Raw genomic sequence first — 11,439 nt, forward strand, 5'->3', positions numbered from 1 at the left:
GAATATGGAATACGGAAAGCAGAATTTTGTATTTGGAATAAAGAATGAAGAAAAAAAATATTGAACATATAAAAGAGAATATAGAATCCTGAATTTAGAAATGCAATGCTGAACACAGAATTTAGAATATAGAATACAGAATTCTGATTAAAGTATTTAGAATATAAAATATAGAACACAGAATATAGACTATGGAATACAGAATACTGAATATAGAATTTAGAACATGGAATGCAGAACACAGAATTTAGAATATAGAATGTAGAACACAGAATATAGAATAGAGAATAGAGAATAGAGAACCGAGAATTTAGAACATGGAATGCAGAACACAGAATTAAGTATATAGAATACAGAATACTGAATATAGAATTTAGAATATGCAATGTAGAACACAGAATATAGAATATAGAAAAACGAATGCAGATTATAGAATGTAGAATACAGATTGAAGAACAGAAAATATAGAATATATAAAAGAGCATATACAACCTAGAATTTACTAATGAAATGCAGAACACAGAATTTAGAATAAAGAATACAGAATACTGAATATAGAATTAAGAATATAGAATGTAGAACACAGAACATAGAATATAGAATACAGAATGCAGAATATGGAATACAAAATATATAATACAGAACACAGAATATAGAATATGGAAAACAGAATACAGAACCCATAATATAGAACAAGGAATGCAGAACACAGAATTTAGAATATAGAATACAGAATACTGAAAAAAGAATATAGAACATGGAATGCAGAACACAGAATTTACAATATAGAAAACAGAATACTGAATATAGAATTTAGCATTTAGAATTTAGAACACAGAATACAGAATATAGAATACTCAAAATAGAATATAGAACATGGAATGCAGAACACAGGGTTTACAATATAGAAAACAGAATACTGAATATAAAATTTAGAATTTAGAATGTAGAACACAGAATATAGAATATGGAATACGGAATGCAGAATTTTGTATTTGAATAAAGAATAAAGAACACTAAATATAGAATATATAAAAGAGAATATAGAATCCTGAATTTAGAAATGGAATGCTGAACTCAGAATTTAGAATATAGAATACAGAATTCTGAGTATAGAATTTAGAATATAGAATGTAGAACACAGAATATAGAATACAGAATACGGAATGCAGAATATAGAACACAGAATATAGAATTTAGAACAAAGTATATAGAATATGGATAACAAAATACAGAACCCAGAATTTTGAACATGGATTGCAGAAACAGAATTTAGAATATAGAATACAGAATACTGAATATAGAATTTAGAATATAGAATGTAGAACAAGGAATATAGAATATGGAATATAGAATACCTAATATACAATTTAGAACATGGAATGCAGAACACAGAATTTAGAATATAGAATATAGAATACTGAAAATTGAATATAGAATATGGAATGAAGAACGCAAAATTTACATTATAGAAAAAAGGATACTGAATATACATTTTAGAATATTGAATGTAGAACACAGGATACAGAATATAGAATACGGAATGCAAAATATATTATGTAGAGTATAGAAATAAGAACACACAATAAAGGATATAGAATAGAGAATAGAGAAACAAGAATTTAGATTATGAAATGCAGAACACAGAATTTAGAATATAGAATACAGAATACTGAATATAAAATTAAGAATATTGAATTTAGAACACTGAATATAGAATATAGAATACGGAATGCAGAATATAGAATACTGAATATAGAATATAGAACACAGAATATAGAATATGGAAAACAGAATACAGAAACCAGAATTTAGAACACGGAATGCAGAACACAGAATATAGAATATAGGATTAAGAATACTAAATATAGAATTTAGAACATCGAATGCAGTACACAAAGTTTAGAATACAGAATATAGAATCCTAAATATAGAATATAGAACATGGAATGCAGAACACAGAATTTAGTATATAGAATACAGAATACAGAATATAGGATTTAGAATATAGAATGTAGAACACAGAATATAGAATATAGAATACGGAATGCAGAATATAGAATGTAGAATATAGAAAGAAGAACACAAAATATAGAATATATAAAAGAGAACATAGAACCTAGAATAAAGTAATGGAATGCAGAACACTGAATTAAGTATATAGAATACAGAATACTGAATATACAATTTAGAAAAGAGAATGTAGAACACAAATATAGAATATAGAATACGGAATGCAGATTATAGGATGTAGAATATAGAATGAAGAACACAAATTTAAGAATATATAAAAGATAATATAGAACCTAGAATTTAGTAATGAAATGCAGAACACAGAATTTAGAATATAGGATACAGAATACTGAATATAGAATTAAGAATATAGAATGTAGAACACAGAATATACGATATAGAATACTCAAAATAGAATATAGAACATGGAATACAGAACACAGTGTTTACAATATAGGAAACAGAATACTGAATATAGAACTTAGAACATAGATTGCAGAACACAGAATTTAGAATATAGAATACTCAGAATAGTATATGGAACATGGAATGCAGAACATAGGGTTTACAATATAGAAAACAGAATGCTGAATATAGAATTTAGCATTTAGAATTTAGAACACAGAATACAGAATATAGAATACAGAAAGCAAAATATATAATGTAGAGTACAGAATAAATAACACACAATATAGGATATAGAATAGAGAATACAGAAACCAAAATTTAGAACATGGAATACAGAACACAGAATTTAGAATATAGAATACAGAATACTGAATATAAAATTTAGAATTTAGAATGAAGAACACAGAATATAGAATATGGAATACGGAATGCAGAAGTTTGTATTTGAATTAAGAATGAAGAACTCAAAATATAGAATATATAAAAGAGAATATAGAATCCTGAATTTAGAAATGGAATGCTGAACTCAGAATTTAGAATATAGAATACAGAATTCTGAGTATAGAATTTAGAATATAGAATGTAGAACACAGAATACAGAATATAGAATACGGAATGCAGAATATAGAATACAGAATATAGAATGTAGAACACAGCATATAGAAGATGGAAAACAGAATACAGAACCCAGAATTTAGAACATTGAATGCAGAACACAGAATTTAGAATATACAATACAGAATACTGAATATAGAAATTAGAACATCGAATGCAGAATTCAGAATTTGGAATGCAGTATACAGAATACTGAATATAGAATATAGAACATGAAATGCAGAACACAGAATTTAGAATATAGAATACAGAATACTGAATATAGAATTAAAATAATGAATGTAGAAAACAGAATATAGAATATAAAATACGGAATGCAGAATATAGAATACAGAGTATAGACTATCGAACACAGAATATAGAATATGGAAAACAGAATACAGAACCCATAATATAGAAGAAGGAATGCAGAACACAGAATTTAGAATATAGAATACAGAATACTGCATTTAGAATTTAGAATATTGAATGTAGAAAACAGAATATAGAATATAAAATACGGAATGCAGAATATAGAATACAGAATATAGAATATAGAACACAGAATATAGAATATGGAAAGCAGAATACAGAACCTAGGATTTAGAACAAGGAATGCAGAACACAGAATTTAGAATATAGAATATAGAATACTCAAAATAGAATATAGAACATGGAATGCAGAACACAGAATTTACAATATAGAAAACAGAATAGTGAATATAGAATTTAGCATTTAGAATATAGAACACAGAAAATACAATATAGAATACGGAATGCAAAATATATAATGTAGAATATAGAATGAATAACACACAATATAGGATATAGAATAGAGAATACAGAACCCAGAATTTAGAACATGGAATGCAGAACACAGAATTAAAAATATTGAACACATAATACTGAATATAAAATTTAGAATTTACAATGTAGAACCCAGAATATAGAATATGGAATACGGAAAGCAGAATTTTGTATTTGGAATAAAGAATGAAGAAAAAAAATATTGAACATATAAAAGAGAATATAGAATCCTGAATTTAGAAATGCAATGCTGAACACAGAATTTAGAATATAGAATACAGAATTCTGATTAAAGTATTTAGAATATAAAATATAGAACACAGAATATAGACTATGGAATACAGAATACTGAATATAGAATTTAGAACATGGAATGCAGAACACAGAATTTAGAATATAGAATGTAGAACACAGAATAGAGAATAGAGAATAGAGAACCGAGAATTTAGAACATGGAATGCAGAACACAGAATTAAGTATATAGAATACAGAATACTGAATATAGAATTTAGAATATGCAATGTAGAACACAGAATATAGAATATAGAAAAACGAATGCAGATTATAGAATGTAGAATACAGATTGAAGAACAGAAAATATAGAATATATAAAAGAGCATATACAACCTAGAATTTACTAATGAAATGCAGAACACAGAATTTAGAATAAAGAATACAGAATACTGAATATAGAATTAAGAATATAGAATGTAGAACACAGAACATAGAATATAGAATACAGAATGCAGAATATGGAATACAAAATATATAATACAGAACACAGAATATAGAATATGGAAAACAGAATACAGAACCCATAATATAGAACAAGGAATGCAGAACACAGAATTTAGAATATAGAATACAGAATACTGAAAAAAGAATATAGAACATGGAATGCAGAACACAGAATTTACAATATAGAAAACAGAATACTGAATATAGAATTTAGCATTTAGAATTTAGAACACAGAATACAGAATATAGAATACTCAAAATAGAATATAGAACATGGAATGCAGAACACAGGGTTTACAATATAGAAAACAGAATACTGAATATAAAATTTAGAATTTAGAATGTAGAACACAGAATATAGAATATGGAATACGGAATGCAGAATTTTGTATTTGAATAAAGAATAAAGAACACTAAATATAGAATATATAAAAGAGAATATAGAATCCTGAATTTAGAAATGGAATGCTGAACTCAGAATTTAGAATATAGAATACAGAATTCTGAGTATAGAATTTAGAATATAGAATGTAGAACACAGAATATAGAATACAGAATACGGAATGCAGAATATAGAACACAGAATATAGAATTTAGAACAAAGTATATAGAATATGGATAACAAAATACAGAACCCAGAATTTTGAACATGGATTGCAGAAACAGAATTTAGAATATAGAATACAGAATACTGAATATAGAATTTAGAATATAGAATGTAGAACAAGGAATATAGAATATGGAATATAGAATACCTAATATACAATTTAGAACATGGAATGCAGAACACAGAATTTAGAATATAGAATATAGAATACTGAAAATTGAATATAGAATATGGAATGAAGAACGCAAAATTTACATTATAGAAAAAAGGATACTGAATATAGATTTTAGAATATTGAATGTAGAACACAGGATACAGAATATAGAATACGGAATGCAAAATATATTATGTAGAGTATAGAAATAAGAACACACAATAAAGGATATAGAATAGAGAATAGAGAAACAAGAATTTAGATTATGAAATGCAGAACACAGAATTTAGAATATAGAATACAGAATACTGAATATAAAATTAAGAATATTGAATTTAGAACACTGAATATAGAATATAGAATACGGAATGCAGAATATAGAATACTGAATATAGAATATAGAACACAGAATATAGAATATGGAAAACAGAATACAGAAACCAGAATTTAGAACACGGAATGCAGAACACAGAATATAGAATATAGGATTAAGAATACTAAATATAGAATTTAGAACATCGAATGCAGTACACAAAGTTTAGAATACAGAATATAGAATCCTAAATATAGAATATAGAACATGGAATGCAGAACACAGAATTTAGTATATAGAATACAGAATACAGAATATAGGATTTAGAATATAGAATGTAGAACACAGAATATAGAATATAGAATACGGAATGCAGAATATAGAATGTAGAATATAGAAAGAAGAACACAAAATATAGAATATATAAAAGAGAACATAGAACCTAGAATAAAGTAATGGAATGCAGAACACTGAATTAAGTATATAGAATACAGAATACTGAATATACAATTTAGAAAAGAGAATGTAGAACACAAATATAGAATATAGAATACGGAATGCAGATTATAGGATGTAGAATATAGAATGAAGAACACAAATTTAAGAATATATAAAAGATAATATAGAACCTAGAATTTAGTAATGAAATGCAGAACACAGAATTTAGAATATAGGATACAGAATACTGAATATAGAATTAAGAATATAGAATGTAGAACACAGAATATACGATATAGAATACTCAAAATAGAATATAGAACATGGAATACAGAACACAGTGTTTACAATATAGGAAACAGAATACTGAATATAGAACTTAGAACATAGATTGCAGAACACAGAATTTAGAATATAGAATACTCAGAATAGTATATGGAACATGGAATGCAGAACATAGGGTTTACAATATAGAAAACAGAATGCTGAATATAGAATTTAGCATTTAGAATTTAGAACACAGAATACAGAATATAGAATACAGAAAGCAAAATATATAATGTAGAGTACAGAATAAATAACACACAATATAGGATATAGAATAGAGAATACAGAAACCAAAATTTAGAACATGGAATACAGAACACAGAATTTAGAATATAGAATACAGAATACTGAATATAAAATTTAGAATTTAGAATGAAGAACACAGAATATAGAATATGGAATACGGAATGCAGAAGTTTGTATTTGAATTAAGAATGAAGAACTCAAAATATAGAATATATAAAAGAGAATATAGAATCCTGAATTTAGAAATGGAATGCTGAACTCAGAATTTAGAATATAGAATACAGAATTCTGAGTATAGAATTTAGAATATAGAATGTAGAACACAGAATACAGAATATAGAATACGGAATGCAGAATATAGAATACAGAATATAGAATGTAGAACACAGCATATAGAAGATGGAAAACAGAATACAGAACCCAGAATTTAGAACATTGAATGCAGAACACAGAATTTAGAATATACAATACAGAATACTGAATATAGAAATTAGAACATCGAATGCAGAATTCAGAATTTGGAATGCAGTATACAGAATACTGAATATAGAATATAGAACATGAAATGCAGAACACAGAATTTAGAATATAGAATACAGAATACTGAATATAGAATTAAAATAATGAATGTAGAAAACAGAATATAGAATATAAAATACGGAATGCAGAATATAGAATACAGAGTATAGACTATCGAACACAGAATATAGAATATGGAAAACAGAATACAGAACCCATAATATAGAAGAAGGAATGCAGAACACAGAATTTAGAATATAGAATACAGAATACTGCATTTAGAATTTAGAATATTGAATGTAGAAAACAGAATATAGAATATAAAATACGGAATGCAGAATATAGAATACAGAATATAGAATATAGAACACAGAATATAGAATATGGAAAGCAGAATACAGAACCTAGGATTTAGAACAAGGAATGCAGAACACAGAATTTAGAATATAGAATATAGAATACTCAAAATAGAATATAGAACATGGAATGCAGAACACAGAATTTACAATATAGAAAACAGAATAGTGAATATAGAATTTAGCATTTAGAATATAGAACACAGAAAATACAATATAGAATACGGAATGCAAAATATATAATGTAGAATATAGAATGAATAACACACAATATAGGATATAGAATAGAGAATACAGAACCCAGAATTTAGAACATGGAATGCAGAACACAGAATTAAAAATATTGAACACATAATACTGAATATAAAATTTAGAATTTACAATGTAGAACCCAGAATATAGAATATGGAATACGGAAAGCAGAATTTTGTATTTGGAATAAAGAATGAAGAAAAAAAATATTGAACATATAAAAGAGAATATAGAATCCTGAATTTAGAAATGCAATGCTGAACACAGAATTTAGAATATAGAATACAGAATTCTGATTAAAGTATTTAGAATATAAAATATAGAACACAGAATATAGACTATGGAATACAGAATACTGAATATAGAATTTAGAACATGGAATGCAGAACACAGAATTTAGAATATAGAATGTAGAACACAGAATAGAGAATAGAGAATAGAGAACCGAGAATTTAGAACATGGAATGCAGAACACAGAATTAAGTATATAGAATACAGAATACTGAATATAGAATTTAGAATATGCAATGTAGAACACAGAATATAGAATATAGAAAAACGAATGCAGATTATAGAATGTAGAATACAGATTGAAGAACAGAAAATATAGAATATATAAAAGAGCATATACAACCTAGAATTTACTAATGAAATGCAGAACACAGAATTTAGAATAAAGAATACAGAATACTGAATATAGAATTAAGAATATAGAATGTAGAACACAGAACATAGAATATAGAATACAGAATGCAGAATATGGAATACAAAATATATAATACAGAACACAGAATATAGAATATGGAAAACAGAATACAGAACCCATAATATAGAACAAGGAATGCAGAACACAGAATTTAGAATATAGAATACAGAATACTGAAAAAAGAATATAGAACATGGAATGCAGAACACAGAATTTACAATATAGAAAACAGAATACTGAATATAGAATTTAGCATTTAGAATTTAGAACACAGAATACAGAATATAGAATACTCAAAATAGAATATAGAACATGGAATGCAGAACACAGGGTTTACAATATAGAAAACAGAATACTGAATATAAAATTTAGAATTTAGAATGTAGAACACAGAATATAGAATATGGAATACGGAATGCAGAATTTTGTATTTGAATAAAGAATAAAGAACACTAAATATAGAATATATAAAAGAGAATATAGAATCCTGAATTTAGAAATGGAATGCTGAACTCAGAATTTAGAATATAGAATACAGAATTCTGAGTATAGAATTTAGAATATAGAATGTAGAACACAGAATATAGAATACAGAATACGGAATGCAGAATATAGAACACAGAATATAGAATTTAGAACAAAGTATATAGAATATGGATAACAAAATACAGAACCCAGAATTTTGAACATGGATTGCAGAAACAGAATTTAGAATATAGAATACAGAATACTGAATATAGAATTTAGAATATAGAATGTAGAACAAGGAATATAGAATATGGAATATAGAATACCTAATATACAATTTAGAACATGGAATGCAGAACACAGAATTTAGAATATAGAATATAGAATACTGAAAATTGAATATAGAATATGGAATGAAGAACGCAAAATTTACATTATAGAAAAAAGGATACTGAATATAGATTTTAGAATATTGAATGTAGAACACAGGATACAGAATATAGAATACGGAATGCAAAATATATTATGTAGAGTATAGAAATAAGAACACACAATAAAGGATATAGAATAGAGAATAGAGAAACAAGAATTTAGATTATGAAATGCAGAACACAGAATTTAGAATATAGAATACAGAATACTGAATATAAAATTAAGAATATTGAATTTAGAACACTGAATATAGAATATAGAATACGGAATGCAGAATATAGAATACTGAATATAGAATATAGAACACAGAATATAGAATATGGAAAACAGAATACAGAAACCAGAATTTAGAACACGGAATGCAGAACACAGAATATAGAATATAGGATTAAGAATACTAAATATAGAATTTAGAACATCGAATGCAGTACACAAAGTTTAGAATACAGAATATAGAATCCTAAATATAGAATATAGAACATGGAATGCAGAACACAGAATTTAGTATATAGAATACAGAATACAGAATATAGGATTTAGAATATAGAATGTAGAACACAGAATATAGAATATAGAATACGGAATGCAGAATATAGAATGTAGAATATAGAAAGAAGAACACAAAATATAGAATATATAAAAGAGAACATAGAACCTAGAATAAAGTAATGGAATGCAGAACACTGAATTAAGTATATAGAATACAGAATACTGAATATACAATTTAGAAAAGAGAATGTAGAACACAAATATAGAATATAGAATACGGAATGCAGATTATAGGATGTAGAATATAGAATGAAGAACACAAATTTAAGAATATATAAAAGATAATATAGAACCTAGAATTTAGTAATGAAATGCAGAACACAGAATTTAGAATATAGGATACAGAATACTGAATATAGAATTAAGAATATAGAATGTAGAACACAGAATATACGATATAGAATACTCAAAATAGAATATAGAACATGGAATACAGAACACAGTGTTTACAATATAGGAAACAGAATACTGAATATAGAACTTAGAACATAGATTGCAGAACACAGAATTTAGAATATAGAATACTCAGAATAGTATATGGAACATGGAATGCAGAACATAGGGTTTACAATATAGAAAACAGAATGCTGAATATAGAATTTAGCATTTAGAATTTAGAACACAGAATACAGAATATAGAATACAGAAAGCAAAATATATAATGTAGAGTACAGAATAAATAACACACAATATAGGATATAGAATAGAGAATACAGAAACCAAAATTTAGAACATGGAATGCAGAACACAGAATTAAAAATATTGAACACATAATACTGAATATAAAATTTACAATTTACAATGTAGAACCCAGAATATAGAATATGGAATACGGAATGCAGAATTTTGTATTTGAATTAAGAATGAAGAACTCAAAATATAGAATATATAAAAGAGAATATAGAATCCTGAATTTAGAAATGGAATGCTGAACTCAGAATTTAGAATATAGAATACAGAATTCTGAGTATAGAATTTAGAATATAGAATGTAGAACACAGAATACAGAATATAGAATACGGAATGCAGAATATAGAATACAGAATATAGAATGTAGAACACAGCATATAGAAGATGGAAAACAGAATACAGAACCCAGAATTTAGAACATTGAATGCAGAACACAGAATTTAGAATATACAATACAGAATACTGAATATAGAAATTAGAACATCGAATGCAGAATTCAGAATTTGGAATGCAGTATACAGAATACTGAATATAGAATATAGAACATGAAATGCAGAACACAGAATTTAGAATATAGAATACAGAATACTGAATATAGAATTAAAATAATGAATGTAGAAAACAGAATATAGAATATAAAATACGGAATGCAGAATATAGAATACAGAGTATAGACTATCGAACACAGAATATAGAATATGGAAAACAGAATACAGAACCCATAATATAGAAGAAGGAATGCAGAACACAGAATTTAGAATATAGAATACAGAATACTGCATTTAGAATTTAGAATATTGAATGTAGAAAACAGAATATAGA

Source organism: Vicugna pacos, unplaced genomic scaffold (assembly GCF_048564905.1).
Source record: "Vicugna pacos unplaced genomic scaffold, VicPac4 scaffold_16, whole genome shotgun sequence".
Taxonomy (NCBI): domain Eukaryota; kingdom Metazoa; phylum Chordata; class Mammalia; order Artiodactyla; family Camelidae; genus Vicugna; species Vicugna pacos.